This window comes from Periplaneta americana, chromosome 8 (assembly GCF_040183065.1).
Source record: "Periplaneta americana isolate PAMFEO1 chromosome 8, P.americana_PAMFEO1_priV1, whole genome shotgun sequence".
NCBI lineage: Eukaryota > Metazoa > Arthropoda > Insecta > Blattodea > Blattidae > Periplaneta > Periplaneta americana.
Window position 1 is genome coordinate 169,416,043 of NC_091124.1, and position 19,083 is coordinate 169,435,125.

The window sequence follows — 19,083 nt, forward strand, 5'->3', positions numbered from 1 at the left end:
ACAATTAATTTCTTAAGTTCAGAAACATATTATAATCGGTACCTGGTATTTGTTAGACAACTGTAAAGAATTGCAGTTAATTCTTACCAAACTTTTCCACTTCCTTCTTACAACTTGGACGATCTGCAGATTAGGCAGGCACAGAGAGTGATAAATAAATGCTGCAGATTAAACAGACAAATATAGAAACCCAGATAGAAATCATGAATGTTACACAGGAGAAAATAACTGTATAAAATTATATAGTATTATTAAATCGTGGACAGAGAGAGAGACAGATAGAGACATCTGGTGTTCTAATAAAAGAAAACACCGCTACTATACCTCAGCGAAATTTACATAAATCGAGAACCCCCCCAACCCTTTTAAGGGCGCTCTACCTCCTTCTGATTACCTTCATCCTCCCCCGGCTCCTCGACTGGGATTTGGCTTTCCTGATTCTGGTGGGTGGGGTTTTCCGACATGGGTTCGTCACCTGAAAACCAGAAGGTCGTAAGCGCCAATTCCGGCGAAGAAAATTCCAATGCAGTAACAACATCACCGTCTGCTAGCTAATAAAAACTCTTTGTCATACCCAAAATAGAAGGCAAATCAAAAAATGCTAAGAGGCATGTGTAAATTTAAGTAATGCAGTTGTTTTGCTTACAATTATGGAAAATAAAAATTAAAGGCAAAAATAAGAAAATAAAATTACTCATATGCAGATATAAGAAGCGAAGGGTATCCTGTGCAGATAAAATATATTTATAAAAGTACTTTACACGCACTAAGAGGCAAATAGAATAAAATAAGCGATTAAATATATGTATAAAAACTTACTTTTCGTTTTTCTCAGAACTAGGTTTGACTCTTAAGACCTTCTGTTTCTGCAGGAGAGATGTTCTGGAATCTTGTCGAACCTATCCAATGCTAAAATATGCGTTCCGCGTAATTCCGACTTCAGTACATGCAAGAATGGGTAGACTACCGTAAACTGGGGTTATTTTGAACACAGAGGAAACTTTGAACATTTTTTCAAAAAATCATTTTTTGTTCCTACATGCTGCACTGTTATAAATGGAGGTAAATTTGGTATGAGGATATTTTTTATGATAATTTACTCCATCTATAACAAATGCAGCATGTAGAAACCTAAATATGATTTTCTGAAAAAATGTTCAAAGTTTCCTCTGTGGTCAAAGTAACCCCTGTTTACGGCACCATTAATTTTTTAACTCATATTCGTACTTTCTCGTTATACCTATTATGCAGTGATTTAAAATTGTTATATTAGATCATATTAATATTTGTCAAAATTATCCATAATCACGTTATTATAAACCCCTTTCTTTTATATCATAAATTTCCGGGTTTTGTCTATCTGTTTTAATTCTTACGTCATAATTAAAAAAAACCAATAATGCAGAACATTTCGTACCACGAATTCAAACCCTCAACCATAAGTTTGCTAAAGCGATCGAGAACCTAGACTTCAAACTACAATTAGGCCTATCAGTTTTATGTAGTTTTAGCATAAATACGTCACAGAATCTTACGTTGTCATTGAAATAAAAACTTGATATCAATAGTTTTCTATTGCAATGTCTTGTAGATACTGAGTATGAAAAAAATCCGCTCTATATTTTCCACGAAATTAGTATCTATCTAACAATATTACAAAAATGACAAAGATAATACAACAAAGTGCAAGACCAAGGAATTATTTCGCAACGGTTAATATTATATTGGATTTTCAAAATAATTATACAGCAATATTATTGATTTAAAATTTTATGTATGAGATATAAGTAGTAAATGATGAGTAATTTCACCAAGAAAAAAGCTTTTGGGGCATATCGATTCACTTTTAACTTTTAAAATTAAAAAATTAAATATATCTTGAAGATCACTGATACTTTATCATTCGTCGCAATTCAGTTATTAATCATGTTAGAAATTATGTTCCTGATTGCAGTTCATTTCGCTGAACTAACATTCACAATGTAGGACTTTGAATTTTTGTATCGCATACAATAGCATCATCAGTGTGGTTTTACGCGCAATAGATCAACTATTGACCAGATATTTTGTATTCGATAGATATTGGAGAAAAAATGGGAGTATAAGGGTACAATGCATCAGTTATTCATAGATTTCAAAGAGGCATATGACTCGGTTAAGAGAGAAGTTTTATACGATATTCTTATTGAATTTGGTATTCCCAAGAAACTAGTTCGATTAATTAAAATGTCTCAGTGAAACGTACAGCAGAGTTCGTATAGGTCAGTTTCTGTCAGATGCGTTTCCAATTCACTGTGGGCTAAAGCAAGGAGATGCACTATCACCTTTATTATTTAACTTTGCTCTAGAGTATGCCATTAGGAAAGTTCAGGATAACAGACAGGGTTTGGAATTGAACGGGTTACATCAGCTGCTTGTCTATGCGGATGACGTGAATATATTAGGAGAAAATCCACAAACGATTAGGGAAAATACGGGAATTTTACTTGAAGCAAGTAAAGAAATAGGTTTGGAAGTAAATCCCGGAGAGACAAAGTATATGATTATGTCTCGTGACGATAATATTGTACGAAATGGAAATATAAAAATTGGAAATTATTCCTTTGAAGAGGTGGAAAAATTCAAATACCTGGGAGCAACAGTAACAAATATAAATGACACTCGGGAAGAAATTAAACACAGAATAAATATGGGAAATGCATGTTATTATTCGGGTGAGAAGCTTTTATCATCCAGTCTGCTGTCAAAAAGTCTGAAAGTTTGAATTTATAAAACAGTTATATTACCGGTTGTTCTTTATGGTTGTGAAATGTGGACTCTTACTTTGTGAGAGGAACATAGGTTAAGGGTGTTTGAGAATAAGGTGCTTAGGAAAATATTTGGGGATACGAGGGATGAAGTTACAGGAGAATGGAGAAAGTTACACAACGCAGAACTGCACGCATAGTATTCTTCACCTGACATTATTAGGAACATTAAATCCAGACGTTTGAGATGGGAAGGGCATGTAGCACGTATGGGCGAATCCAGAAATGCATATAGAGTGTTAGTTAGGAGGCCGGAGGGAAAAAGACCTTTAGGGAGGCCGAGACGTAGATGGGAAGATAATATTAAAATGGATTTGAGGGAGGTGGGATATGGTGATAGAGAATGGATTAATCTTGCTCAGGATAGGGACCAATGGCGGGCTTATGTGAGAGCGGCAATGAACGTCCGGGTTCCTTAAAAGCCAGTAAGTAAGTAAGTATACAGCAGATATTTTCAATTCTGGATTGTAGAATGTAAGTTGGTGTATTTGCCGAGCACGGTGATGTAGGCTATTAGTTATCATTTCCACCTTACTTTCGAGAAGTCTGGGGTACGATCCCAGGAGCCGGTCATCTTGACTTGGACTTATCGTTTGCCAGTTCCCTCCAGGGCCACGACCTGACTTCTTCCCAATCCTCATTACTCTCCATCACTTCGTATCTATCATCTTACCATCTCCCCGTGAGAGGCCTGCCACCTATCAGACGGAGTAGAGCACTCGACAAAGCTATACCCGTTGGATACGACGGTAAATCACTACAGTGTGGTAAAACACCGGTAATAAAAATTGGTGTAGTTAATGAATATTGTACAAATTCACATTGTATTTTGCTTAGTAGGCCTACATTACAGTAACTAGTAATTTTCCCTAGCTGTTTACGAAAATAAACATTTAAATTTATATAAACATGAAAACAGTAGTGGTATATAATGAGATCACAATTGTGAAGCATTTGCAGATAAAAATCACCTTTAAAGCGAAAATAATTTATAGATTACAAAAGTGATGTTTACAACTGGCTATGAACAGAACATTGTCATGGGGGCAGAAAAATATATATAATTTTTTTCTTCCACCATGTTAATAATGTCAAAACAAATGCTTATACAAATTTTGACCACTTGAGCGTAAATATAAAAGCCCGCCATAAAGTAAGTTTCCCTGGGGCCGCTTACAGAAAGAAAACACAATTCCATGAAAAGTTTTATTAGAACAGATACAAATAGTGATGAAGTATTTTTCAACATATTCTCCACCGGAAATTAGACATTAGTCATACCGTTGGATCAACTTTTGTATCCCTGTGTCGTAGAAGTCTACCGCCTGAGAGCGGAACCAGTGTCTGAAAGCCGTATGCACCTCTCTGTTATCCCATGGTATGACAAATGTCTCAATTCCAGTGAGGAATATGTTGAAAAATAGCGCAACAGTTTTTGTATCTGTTCCAATAAATGTTTCCAATGAAATTGTATTTTCTTCCTGTAAACGGCTCTAGGGAAACTTATTTTTACGACCCTCGTGATTGAGCTCGAGTAGTAAAAATTTGTATAAGCACTTGTTTTGACATTATTAACATGGGAAAAGAAAAAAAAAACTTTTTATCTGCCCCCATGAGAATATTTGTTTGTAAGTTAATTCCTGATTACGAAGAGCGACCGGAATGTCGTGTGATCTTGCCTAAATTTTAAAGCACCTACTTGTGACATGGAAGAACCAATGATTGTATATTTGCGACTTACATAAAATAGGAAAATTTCTGGACAACTCTACTTATTTGTATACCTACGCAACGACCAGATATATATTTTTTTCATTTTGGTAGGTTATTTTATGACGCTTTATCAACATCTTAGGTTAGGCTATTTAGCGTCTGAATGAGATGAAAGTGATAATGCCGGCGAAATGAATCCGGGGTCCAGCACCGAAAGTTACCCAGCATATTGGGTTGAGGGAAAACCCCCGAAAAATCTCAACTAGGTAACTTGCCCAGACCGGGAATCGAACCCGGGCCACCTTTCTTCACGGCCATTTGAAAATAGATTCATATAAATATCTTTAAAGCTTAAAAATTTTATCTGAATTTTTTATTGAACTCATAATTGAGGCGTAAAGTTTCAAAAACGGCCAAGATCACATTTCCATAGATTCCTCTACATGAGAGGAATGAAATCAGTGTAGAAGTGAGCTTCAAAACACATCAGATTCTGTTTAAATTTAATATAAAACATAGGGTTTGATTTTAAAAACAATCAAGACGTGGTTACCCAATTTCAGCTAATGGCAATGCATTAACGAGTGACGTGCTACTTGTTGTTAAAACGGCTGGCTTGGTTGTGCAACTGTAAAACATGGTTTACTGTTGTATATTTTCTTTGTAGTTTATTTAATAAGTTAGCAATTTATGCGTAATTATATTTGTAATACTTATAGAACCTGTTTCTTGAATTAAATTGGGAGCAACAGATGAATACCGCTTAAGGAAGAAACAACGTGATCCCCTTTCCCAGGAAGAGCACGAGGAAAAAGCAGTAGGGATGAGTCCGTAAACATGAATGTAGCCTACTTGTTGATTTAATCTAAGCTCAGTGAACTGTTTCAAAGGCGTAATAGATATGGATGGAACTTCGAATTTGTATGTTAATCCCAATGTTTTAAGCATACTGCCTAGGCACAAAATATTTCTATTTTAGATTTAAAATAACCTCTAACTATATGTCAGCTCTTGACGTCGTCTAGCAATAAATTTAAGCAATAAGTTCGGATTTTTCCGTTTATAGCTGAAGCTGTAATGCCACTTTCAATTAAACGTGACTTTATAAAAAAAAATATGATCTTAACTGAAATTTAACATCAATTTTATTTTTTCCTTTAGATATTCTGCGAAATTCTCTCCAAAGTTTTCAATTTTCAAACAGACGAGAAAGGCAAATGATAAATTTTTGAAAATTAATTTTGTAACATACTTTTAAAACAAATTACATGTCGAAGCAGAAATAATAAGACTACTGAATGAGTCAGTTTGAAAACGGCCTTGCCGTATGTCGGCAGACTTAAATCTTTGAGCTTTGGGAATCTCAAAGCACAGAATTGTGCAGGGCTTTTGAGTAGTGTTGTGGGATTTAATCGATTAATCTAATCGATTAATCGATGAATTTCTGTTGTAAGATTAATCGATCAAAATATTTAATCGAATAATAGAGTCGATTAAAACTAATCGGTTGTAGTTTATATTAATTACTATTTAGTTAATATAAGCTCATACTAAAGATAATATTTCTCTCTCGGAAATTGCTTACTTAAAGCACAATAGTACTGTTTTTTTCTAACTGTGAACCAGGTAGCGTAGGGAAAATCTTTACACAAACACTTCAGAAAGACATGGAGATATGAGGACAGTGACCTAGTCTACCTCTATTGAAAGTTGAAACAATGCGAAACCTTTGTTAAGTTTCATGGTTTTCCAAGAAAACTTCCACCCTGTTGTCAGCTCATCTTCTTAGCATATGAAATATATACTTTTCTGGGATTCGTCTCCCCTCATCCCTTATAAAATAACCATATCTACACTGTGCACAAGTGAGAGCGATTACAATAGGGGCCAGTCTTCTGTTTCGAATGCTCTGCTTTTGCAGTTGCAGTTTCTGTACTGAGTTTGTATATGAAGGTTGTGTGCTTAGTTTGATAAAGAAAAAAAAATCAATTTTCTGTGTTTTGTGAAAAGTGTAAACTCAATTATGTCATATGAGAATTTGAGAGATAAACTCGGTGAAACGTTTGGATTTAAATTGAACGATTGTGGAGAAGTGCTTGACAGAAAAAAGTTTTTTCGTGTTTAGTCATGCAGAAAACATTGTTGCTAAACGTAAAGCGGCACTTAATTCGGAGCATGTGAATGCACTCACACGTTTAAAATCATGGATGAAGCAGTATTAACTAGGTGAATCTTCATACTTTTTGTTATTTATATTTGTCTCAAAAATTCCCGGAGAAATTGACACAATAAATTATAAGCCTCATAATAAATATGTTCGTAAGTAATTAAAATCGTTGGTTTGTAACATAACGATAAAATATATAAAGATATACAATATTTAATACTTATGCTTATCACCCAACACAAGTTAAATTTAACAATAAAATAAAAGAGTTAATCGATTAAATATTTTGATCGATCAACCAGTACTTTTGAGAGATTCAGCTATTAGGTGATGTTAAATTTAAAAAGTGACAAAGTCGTCTTTTTTATTTCTATTTTTATTGGGTTATTTTACGACGCTGTATCAACATCTAGGTTATTTAGCGTCTGAATGATATGAAGGTGATAATGCCGGCGAAATGAGTCCGGGGTCCAGCATCGAAAGTTACCCAGCATTTGCTCGTATTGGGTTGAGGGAAAACCCCGGAAAAACCTTAACCAGGTAACTTGCCCCGACCGGGATTCGAACCCGGGCTACCTGGTTTCGCGGCCAGACGCGCTGACCGTTACTCCACAGGTGTGGACTTAAAGTCCTCTTTGATACATTTCAAAGCTGATGAAGATCTAGTTGGTTTCAAACACGATTATATCCATATTTCAGACTCTCTTTCCAACAAAAGTAATACGTTTTGGTTACAACAACTGTATCATAATACTCATAATTAATTAGAAGTCTATGAAGAACATCATTAAGGAAGATATGATTTCGTACAGTTGCAACAAGTTCCGGTACATATTTTTATGTACGATGTCTCTCACTGCTCTAAGTATGGGGATAACCCGGGAAATGCTGCTATACAAAAATACAAGCTCCTCTCGCCGCTCCAAGAGAACAAGCGATTACAAGGAGAACAAGAGGACGACAATGAGCATAAGGTAATGCAAGGAGAACAAGGAGATGACAAAGAGAACAAAGTGATGAGAAGGTGAACAAAGGGATGAGAAGGTGAAAAGAGGGATGACGAGGAGAACAAGGAGACGACAAAGAGAACAAGGAGATGACAAGAAGAACAAGGGGATGACAAGGTGAACAAGGGGATGACAAGGTGAACAGGGGATGACAAGGTGAACAAGGGGTTGACAAGGAGAACAAAGGGATCAGAAGGTGAACAAAGGGATGACATGGAGAACAAGGAGATGACAAGGAGAACAAAGGGATGACAAGGAGAACAACGGGATGACAAGGAGAACAACGGGATGACAAGGAGAACAAGAGGATGGCAAAGAGAACAAAGGGATGACAAGGAGAACAAAGGCATGAGAAGGTGAACAAAGGCATGAGAAGGTGAACAAAGAGATGACAAGGAGAACAAGGGGGTGACAAGGAGAACAATGCGATGATAAGGAGAACAAGTGGATGACAAAGAGAACAAGGGGATGACAAGGAGAACAACGCGATGATAAGGAGAACAAGGAGATGACAAGGAGAACAAAGGGATGAGAAGGTGAACAAAGGGATGAGAAGGTGAACAAAGGGATGACAAGGAAACAAGGGGGTTACAAAGAGAACAATGCGATGATAAGGAGAACAAGTGGATGACAAAGAGAACAAAGGGATGACAAGGAGAACAAAGGGATGAGAAGGTGAACAAAGGGATGAGAAGGTGAACAAAGGGATGAGAAGGTGAACAAAGGGATGACAAGGAGAACAAGGGGATGACAAGGAGAACAATGCGATGGTAAGGAGAACAAGTGGATGACAAAGAGAATAAGGGGATGACAAGGAGAACAATGCGATGATAAGGAGAACAAGTGGATGACAAAGAAAACAAGGGGATGACAAAGAGAACAAGGGGATGACAAGGAGAACAATGCGATGATAAGGAGAACAAGTGGATGACAAAGAGAACAAAGGGATGACAAGGAGAACAAAGGGATGAGAAGGTGAACAAAGGGATGAGAAGGTGAACAAAGGGATGATAAGGAGAACAAGGGGGTGACAAGGAGAACAATGCGTTGATAAGGAGAACAAGTGGATGACAAAGAGAACAAAGGATGAGAAGGAGAACAATGCGATGATAAGGAGAACAAGTGGATGACAAAGAGAACAAGGGGATGACAAGGAGAACAATGCGATGATAAGGAGAACAAGTGGATGACAAAGAGAACAAAGGGATGACAAGGAGAACAAAGGGATGAGAAGGTGAACAAAGGGATGAGAAGGTGAACAAAGGGATGACAAGGAGAACAAGGGGGTGACAAGGAGAACAATGCGTTGATAAGGAGAACAAGTGGATGACAAAGAGAACAAAGGGATGACAAGGAAAACAAAGGGATGAGAAGGTGAACAAAGGGATCAGAAGGTGAAAAAAGGGATGACAAGGAGAACAAGGAAATGACAAGGAGAACAAAGGAATGACAAGGAGAACAAGGGGTGACAAGGAGAACAATGCGATAATAAGGTGAACGAGTGGATGGCAAAGAGAAAAAAGGGATGACAAGGAGAACAAAAGGGATGAGAAGGTGAACAAAGGGATGACAAGGTGAACAAAGGGATGAGAAGTTGAACAAAGGGATGAGAAGGTGAACAAAGGGATGAGAAGATGAACAAAGGGATGAGAAGGTGAACAAAGGGATGACAAGGAGAACAAAGGGATGAGAAGGTGAACAAAGGAATGACAAGGAGAACAAAGGGATGAGAAGGTGAACAAAGGGATGAGAAGGTGAACAAAGGGATGACAAGGTGAACAAAGGGATGAGAAGGTGAACAAAGGGATGAGAAGGTGAACAAAGGGATGAGAAGGTGAAAAAAGGGATAACAAGGTGAACAAAGGGATGAGAAGGTGAACAAAAGGATGAGAAGGTGAACAAAGGGATGAGAAGGTGAACAAAGGGATGACGAGGAGAACAAGGGGACCTCAAAGAGAACAAGGAGATGACAAGAAGAACAAGGGGATGCCAAGGAGAACAAGGGGATGACAAAGAGAACATGAGAAGAGCAACGAAATACTCGGAGAAGTGCCGCGCTATGTATTAATGTCATCACGTTTGAACCACGTTTCACAGCGCTGATGTCAACGCTTCGTCTGAAGGCCCGGACGTGTATCGGAACGGTAGGAAAACCTAAATTTACACAGAGTTCGAAGGCCCGAAGGAAATGGACTTAAAAATTTGAAAGATACCCAAGAAACACGACGCAAAGTAGTCCTACATCAGCGACCGACGAGCCGTACTTACAGAACAAGCCGAGGCCTCTGGTATTCGAAAGACAACAGCTGAGGGAAAGCGTGAGCGGCGTGACAGTAGGCTGCAAAATCAACTCATAGTCACTGCGTTAGTTACAATGCAGAACGACACGGTACGAAATTGGTATGAGAAAGAGAATTTCGCCATTTTATGCGCGACACGTTTGGTTTGAGGCTCGCTTCTACAACGGCGCCTGTGAGACTTCACGGCTAGTGCAACGATATAGTTTTCGTAAGAAATTTGGACGGCTTGCGATGTAGCTACCATCGCCTTATTCTTGCCGTGTATGATTCCGTTGGATCTCTAGAGTGCCGTGATTTCTAGCCCAGTAATTAATTAATGATAATTGGGTACACAACCTCGTTTCATTTTTTGCATCACCCACACGTAGTTCTACGTAAAGATATGCAGCGGAATAAAACTAGCACCTGTCTACATGTGATCGCTCCGGCAAGTAATTTTACATAAATATATCCAAAATAGTAAAGCTATACACCTGTCCATTTTGTCCTTCTAAAAAGAGTTAAATGGACTCGGCCATTTTTGAAAGTAAACATCTCAATTGTATGAATAATAATTTCCGTGACACAATATTTCTGGAACATGTTTCCTTTACCATTTAACACATCACTTTACGTTATGTAAAGATCGGTCACAAGATATTTGGAATATATGACCATTTTGTGTTATTTAAGAAAATATAAATTTTTAGAAAATGCATTATTTCATGTGCATAATTCGTGAAATAAACAACTTATAAATGCTCTATATCGAATTTAAACACAATCTGTCCATTAGTTAGGCTAAACACTCCAGACAGACAGAGTGCCGCTAATAAAACAATTTTTTTCGATATCTGGGATGCTGAAAATATGTCGTTACGTGAAAATGTCGGAATCTATATTTTAAGCATGATAATAATTTCTCTTTTTACTTCCTACAATAAGAAAGTATGGACGAAGAAGGTGATTGGACCTTATTTTTTTGTATAAATGTGTTGTTTAAAGATATAAAGTCACATTGTGATTTCAATAAAAATCCTTTTTTATTACAGCAATTTTATTATACTCAATGTGTATCATTTTCGAATAAAATTATTCGTAGATAATAAATATGAATAAAGACTTCGCATTGAAAATCATTTTAAGTATCATTAAAATTGAAAATATGCACTCCCGGGGAAATCCTTTGCGCAATCAGAATACCTTTCTTTATAATTAATATTTGAGGAGAAAAATTCGCTCCGGCGCCGCGGATCGAACCCGGGTCCTTGATTCTACGTACCAAGTGCTCTGTCCACTGAGCTACGCCGAATTCAATCAACAGCACCGGACCGAACCCTCCTCCTTCAATATTTCCGTTTGTGGCCTGACTCCAAGTTAGGCATATATGTTGACGTATATGTCCAATGTCAACTTACTGGCATTATATGAGGAGCGCACTCAGTTGAGTGACTTGTTAGGCCGGGATTCCGCAGTTAAGTGCACAGTAATCTGTACAGACATATGCACTGCAGCTATGAGAATATTATAGATTTATTAATTTTCCTACAGAATAATATCTGTAATATTGACAATTAACATTTGAGGAGAAAAATTCGCTCCGGCGCCGGGGATCGAACCCGGGTCCTTGGTTCTACGTACCAAGCGCTCTGACCACTGAGCTACGCCGAATTCAATCCACAGCACCGGACCGAACCCCCTTCCTTCAATGTTTCCCTTTGTGGCCTGACTCCAAGTTAGGCATGTTGACGTGTAGGTCCAATGTCAACCACCATTTCTCTTCAAATATTAATTGTCAATATTACAGATATTATTATGTAGGACAAATTAATAAATCTATAATATTTCTTTATAATGTTTAATGAGAACATAAAATTGTAGCGATTTAAAATTATTGTAATACAACTAGGTTGCCAGTTAAATATGAGTGGCCCTTACCATCCTCAAAAAACTTCGGTCGAATTGATATGTCGAAATTCTCAAGAGCTAAAATATTGGCAATTTACAAACATGTATGAACAAATCAGAGTTCGAACCCAGTCTTGAATTTTACGCAACGTTAAATATCCTTAAATACAGAGTGAATCTAAATTAAACCGACTAACTTCCAAAAGTTGTAGAGGACATCCATTACAGATAGGATAGGAAACTAGTGGTCAGAAACCAACTGTTTACAAGATACAGGTGTTAATTATTTTTGCTTTAAAACTGACATTTGCTATATCACCTTACTTTTACCTTTACTTGTAACGCAATCATAATTATTTTAACAAACCTGAATTTCGGAATATGTATGATAAGACTTTCTTGTGTTAAATTCTAACGTACCTTGTTTTCATGTTTCGACCGTTTATGGGTCATCCTCAGAACTGGTCGTTGTTGATCTTGGCGCCTCTTGTTTTGTTTCCTGTGAGGGTGTGTTCGTGTGGTATAATGTAGAGTCAAAGAGTATGTGTGTTTTGAAATTGAGTTGTGTGTTGAGAATTTCGTTGGGGTGTGTTTTCGTGTGTCTGTATATTTCATATTGTTCTAGTGTGTTTAGTTTCTGGCTTTTTGGTTGGATGTGTAGTATTTCCATGTCTGTGCTGATGTCTCTGGCGCCAAGACCAACAACGACCAGTTCTGAGGATGACCCATAAAAGGTCGAAACATGCAAACAAGGTACAGTCCGCGTCACCGTTTTTGGCGTGAAATAAGTAATGGGAACGTTAAGTGCGAGTGTTTTACATTTGCCGCAGTCAGTCTGACAACTGTGTTTGGAAAATGGCTGATGTGACGTGTATAGGAAGTGGTACCATTCTCAGCTGCACTAGCAACATCCTCACAAACTGGACACTATATATCTAGGACACACGCCAAAAACGCTGGCGCCAGCTGTACGTCAGAATTTAACACAAGAAAGTCTTATCATACATATTCCGAAATGATACAGTGTTAAAAGTTGCGTAATCAAGATGTAAAACCTGAATTAGTTAAAAAAATCAAATTAATACTGTGTGACTGTACATACAAAATTAAAAAAAAGAAAATAATGAACCCTTGGATGTAAATGCACAATAAGCTAACAAACACAAATTGCCGCAGATTTTGTTCATAGTGTGGTCCTCGTCATTCGACACAGTCTCTATACCTCATAATCATTGACCACCTGACCATCGCAAACGCAACAAGAATTTCTAACTCACAGGATGCAGGAACGATCCGTGCAACAAAATCTTCAGCTGAAGCAACTGGAGTGCGATAAACTTCGGTCTTCATGTGATCTCAAACAAAAAAATCTAACGGACTAAGATAAGGTGACCTAGCAGGCCAAGATAATGGATCACCACGCCCATTCCACAAAGAGAATTGTCAAAGTACGTCAGTCTGAAAATGTGCTGCGGATAGTGTAATGAGTTGAGGTACAGTGTTAGCGCAAACGTCCCACAGCAAGTAATTTTATTATCGGATTCTTATTTGGATAATTTCGCGCCCTGTTTCTAACAAACAAAATGTTTCCAGCATGTGATTTATGACCTAAAATACTTCAAATGATTGTCCTATCAGTGAACAATCAACACAGTTTGTCGGTTGAATTTGATTTACTCTGTGTAGTACAGTATAATGTGCCGGGCCAGGCGCCTACACGGTCCGAAGGTCCGTGGGTTCACATCCCACATCGGATATGGATAGGTGTCCTTCGTTCATGTCCTATCCTGTGGGCGTACCTGCGTTTTGCTCCTTCATAGGCATTTGACCAGTGACATTTTAAGTCAAAAATGCAAACGAAAATTCTCGAATCGAATGCTGGTTTCATTGGTACCATTTGTAGTCAGCATTCAGCAGATGTCATTTCTCAGGGACAATTATTTTATAATTATTGATATAGTGAAGAAATTCACCTTCAAATGGAACGTTTTAATAATTTTCTTCTGTTAATCACGAGATAAGTGACGATATAATTAATAATAAATCCGGTTATATTTTCAACACTAGAGGAGTTCATGCAAACATTTTTATTTTCTCACTGTACGAAGTATTAAGAGATAATTCTGGGATGAAGCCAAATATTGAATAAGATTCTTTGCTAAAATACACATTTTCACTAACTCTGATGTGGAAAAATGGTCTTGGTTATGCAATCCGCGTGCCTACAGTAATTTTTCGTACAGTACTGGAGAAATTCTGTTGACGGTCAGTAATAACGAGCCAGTTTATGAAGATATGATGATGGAATACAATTGAAAAATAAATTACTATTCTTATTCTGTGTCAATACGTGCTACATACCCTGCCTATCTCAAATGTCTGAATTTAATGTTTCTACTTATGTGCGGTGAAGAATACAATGTGTGCATTCTGCGTTATGTAACTTTCTCCATTCTACTGTAACTTCATCCCTTTTGCCCCAGATATTTTCCTAAGCACCTTATTCTCGAATACACTTAACCTCTGTCTCTCTCTCAAAGTGAGAGTCCATGTTTCATAACAATAAAGAACAACAGGTAATATAACTGTTTTATAAATTCTAACTTTCAGCTTCTTTGAGAACACACTAAATGACAAAAGCTTCTCTACCGAGTAAGAGCAGAAATTTCCTACATTTATTCTGCGTTTAATTTCCTCCCGATTGTCACTTATGTTTGTTACTCAATTAATGCCGTGAAGGGAAAATGGGATTGGAAAAACATCGCAAGAAAATGGTTCTGTCGTTTCAGCGCACAACAACCTGTACAAAATTTAGTAGTGGTCGACCTGGTTGGCGAGTTGGTATAGCGCTGGCCTTCTATGCCCAAGGTTGCGGGTTCGATCCCGGGCCAGGTCGATGGCATTTAAATGTGCTTAACTGCGACACGTTCATGTCAGTAGATTTACTGGCATGTAAAAGAACTCTTGTGAGACAAAATTCCGGCACATCCGGCGACGCTGATATAACCTCTGCAGTTGCGAGCGTCGTTAAATAAAACATAACATTAAAACAAAATTTAGAATCCATCCACAGAAGATGTAATGAGTCTGGTGGGATAAAGAAGGCACCGTGTACTATCAACGTATTCCCAGGAATGTAACCATAACTGCTTACATTTATTGCCAACAACTCAGATGTCTTGCTGCCGCAATTAAAGAAAACCGACTGGGAAGACTGCATTAAGCGCTACTGCAAGACGACAATGCACGTTCGCACTCTGCTAACAGGTATCCAAGAACTTGGAGCGTATTCCGAATCTCCGATGGCATCACGGTGTTCCGAATTCCACCGATGACGTCATTGATGCTCCACCGGTGTCGCACCGGTGCCATCAACTTGCAGAAGTGGTGGCAGTCTCCATCAGCCGCCATCAGTGAATCTGATTGATTCTTGTATAGGGCGGGAATTAGCAGACGGATAACATCGTGCACTGTTGTGTCATGGCGGTGTGTTCTGCTTTAGTTCTGCTGTATTGTTTGTAATGAGCACAACGTAAAAACAATATGTTAATGGCTTATGAGCGAACATGTCAACGGACCCGTCATTACTACCGGTTCAAGAAATAAATTGTTTATGCTATCTTTTCTTTGAACGAGATGGGAGTACGAAAATTTCGCAAAATTTTGCTAGCGTAGCACAGACAACAACTTGTACAGACGCCATGACAGCCATCGATCCTTCCAGCAGTTTTGTTTTTTATTTCGCTGCAACGTGACGTCATTGATGCCACCGGATCGGTGAGATTCGGAATACGCTGTTGGTTAGGAGGTGATTCAACGTCCCCTATGTTCTCCCGATCTTTCGCTCTCAGATTTCCGTCTTTTCCGTTCTCTAGCCAACAATCTTCAAGGGAGCTCCTTTGATAACGAAGATGCTTTACAAATTTGGCTTAATGACTTCTTTAACTCAGAACCAGCAAATTTCTTCAGACGTGGAATCGAAAGACTATCCGAGAGGTTGCAGAATCATTGATAAGGTAGAACAATACATTCTTCTATTCACAAATTCAACTGACTCGAGTTTAACTCTAAGCATGGAAGTGACATTTATTTCTCACCCATTTGAACTGGGTGTATGTCTTGTGTTCTCTAAAGTGGCGGCGTTGTGCAACACTGACCACATGACCCCACTACGTATGAATGCCTGGAGTTTGATCAAAATATCCGCAAAAATCGGAACTGAGTCTAGTCCTTGAGTCCTGTTACTGGTGTTGTTAATAATAATTATTCTAATGGTAATAACAAAATGGCTTTTGTGGAATACTTCATCATTCTCCGTGGTAGTCAAACGTTACGATTATTTGGATGGTAAATACAGTGATTTATTAAATAGTATCTGTAACCAAACAGACATGGAACAGTGACCGTTAATGAAGTGGACCATGTGTGGGTTTTAAACCACGATTAGCATGCGTTAACGTGATGTATTTTGTACCGAGTAAGAGGATTACAGGCAAGTCCATTCACATGGAACAAATGAATTTGCATAACAATAACGAACAGGATGTTCCGGTCAACTTGCCAAGTTAAGACATTCTAGCGCAATCACTCATATTTATCATGAACACAGTTGTAATAAGTCTGCTTTGTTAGTTAAACGGTTACTGCATGATATCTTCGTACTGTTCAAATTCCAAACATACCGAAATTTTGTGCTTTCCCGATGGTTGAATTGTTCTCTAGTTTATGAGCATTTGTACAAAATTACGAAATATCCAAAGTTTCGAACGACTTACAGCAGTCTTGTGATGGTGACTAATATTTGCGGGCGAGAGCTATTTTATGCCCGCTGCGCGCGCGCGGAGCTCTTTTACCTGTAAACATTGCTAAAGGATGTACAGATCTTAGAACACAGCGCATCATGACGGAACGGAAGCGCTTAAAGCTTTCAAGGAAGAGTGGAAGATACAATATTTATGCTTCGAACATGGTGATGACGTCCAGTGTTCGTTGTGTAAAAAAATATCATTTGCAAAAAAGCAACATAAAACGGCATTATGAGACGCAACATGAAAAAATATAGGCATTATTCAGGAGAAGAGAGAAAATAAATTCATTTCGGAATTGACATCGAAGGTAAATTAATTGACATTTGGGTCAACAGATGGTATCTAGATTCCATTTCTTTATTTTAAATGTATAGTTGATGTTTTATTTGTTGCTTGTTTCTGGATATTTACTTTTATTAGACTACGTGTTTCTTTAATTTAGAAATAATATTTTATCTTTGATTGCACTTTAACTTATACTATTACTAAACTCAAAATGCTAATTCACTTTTATTCCAATAACTATTTTCAGGATTTTTAGCAAATATGAACTAAACATTTTGAAAACTTTGATGCAAGGAGCTTTTTTTAGTAACGTCAATATAAAATATACTTAAAATATAATTTCAAAACTATTAGACCTAATTGCACAACATTTTTGTACAGATGATATTGTTGTAGATCTGTTTATATAGTTTAAATTTCACAAATTTTGGCCGAAATTGTGGAAGTTTTAAAAGTCATACATATCCCCTTAAATGATTGACCCCAAAATTTACGATGGCTTTCAATATCTTAATTTAATCAATTTGTTTTTTTTTTCGTGTTACGTCTATCTCACAAATCACTCTAAGAAAACTCATTACATAGCCTAATCACGACTGGAGAGTAAGGACTACATTTTCACAATCACACAATCAATATACTCTATTTCAATCAATATTGCCATTATTATTTTTTCAACAAATATTCAAAAGTACTTAGAGATCACACACGTCGAGCAGGTAGACCCTATTAGTTTCTCCTAACCAATGGAAAGTATTTACATAATAAATAATTGCTATAACAATAAAATGGTTTACATACAATTAACTTTTCCTATTTCTCTTTTTGTTCCTAAAAACCATTCCCTTTGCAATTTGTTTATATATGTACATGTATATTAAATAACTGAGTAATTGGCCCTATTACATAGCCAGAAATTTAGTAACGCAAGTTATTGTAATAATTGCTGCCTTTATTCACTGCATTTGCATGTACATCCCTGTTGTCTACGTTACAGTGAATGCGCTATGCGCTCGTGATCAAGGTCGAGCTCTTCTACCATGATTGGGAGCTAATATCGTCTCATGCCTGACTTACAGGTTCCGTCTTCAAGGATAAACAGTAGCGTGCAAATTAATCCGAACAACTTAATTACTTATGCAAAAACACTCAAACGGGATAAAAAAAAAGGATCTAAGACATACCTCAGTAATCTATGTAGCCTCCCTTGTTCCTAATAACAGCTCTGAGACGATTTGGCATGGATTCCACTAATTTCTCACAAATATTCTTCATTTCTTCATCGCGAAACCATACACCAATGAGATCAGAAATCATTTTCTCCTTTGTAGAACAATCCATTTTTGCATTCTTCTTTTGCAAATTGACCACAAGTTCCCAATGGGGTTGATGTCGGGTGAGTTGCCTGGCCAGGGGAGTACCTGAATATTCTTGTTGTTGAAGAATTCTGTAGTTTTTCGAGACGTATGGCATGGTGCCAGGTCTTCTTGGAACACATCTCTGCCATCCGGAAATGATTTTTGCAGGTGGGGTACGATTCTGGTTTCCAATAAGTGAATATATTTGTCAGAATTCATCATTCCCTTGATAGGTATTAATGCTCCAGGCCCTTCATGTGTAAAACAACCCCAAAACATTACTTTAGGGGGGTATTTGGGTGCTTGTTGGAGATGAGCTGCTGTTACTTTTTCGGATCCTTTCCGTACGTAAGGAACACGGTGGCCGTGGACCTCGAAATGAGACTCATCGCAAAAAAAGTACATTCTTCCAGTCATTCACTGTCCAGTGTTGATGTAATTTTGCCCACATTAAGCGTTTTTTGCACATAACAGGGGTTAGCAGTTGCTTCTTCATAGGCTTACGAGCCCTTCGTCCAGCTTCCAAAAGCCTACGCCGCATTGTTATGACGTGAATATTCGCCCCAGTGGTAGCCATTAACTCGCGGGTTAAGTCGACAGCAGTTAGTGTAGGATTTAATTTACTTTTCCTGACAATTAAACGATCATCTGCAGGTGAAGTCTTCCTTTTCCGGCCACAGTTTCCTTTTTTCTGGGGTGTGATGGATCCAGTCTCCCTGTATCGTTTTATGATCGAATTAACAGTAGCCAA

At 37.7% G+C, this 19,083-nt stretch overlaps 1 long non-coding RNA gene across 1 annotated transcript in view; it reads right to left on the bottom strand.

Annotated features, from left to right (window-relative positions):
- Positions 1 to 395: 395 nt before the first annotated feature.
- The window catches only part of LOC138705235 (uncharacterized), a 118,060-nt gene continuing 99,372 nt past the window's right edge, over positions 396 to 19,083 (bottom strand). Inside the window, exon 3 of the long non-coding RNA XR_011333674.1 lies at positions 396 to 475. This is a non-coding gene — a long non-coding RNA (uncharacterized lncRNA). The remainder of the gene's footprint in view (positions 476 to 19,083) is intronic.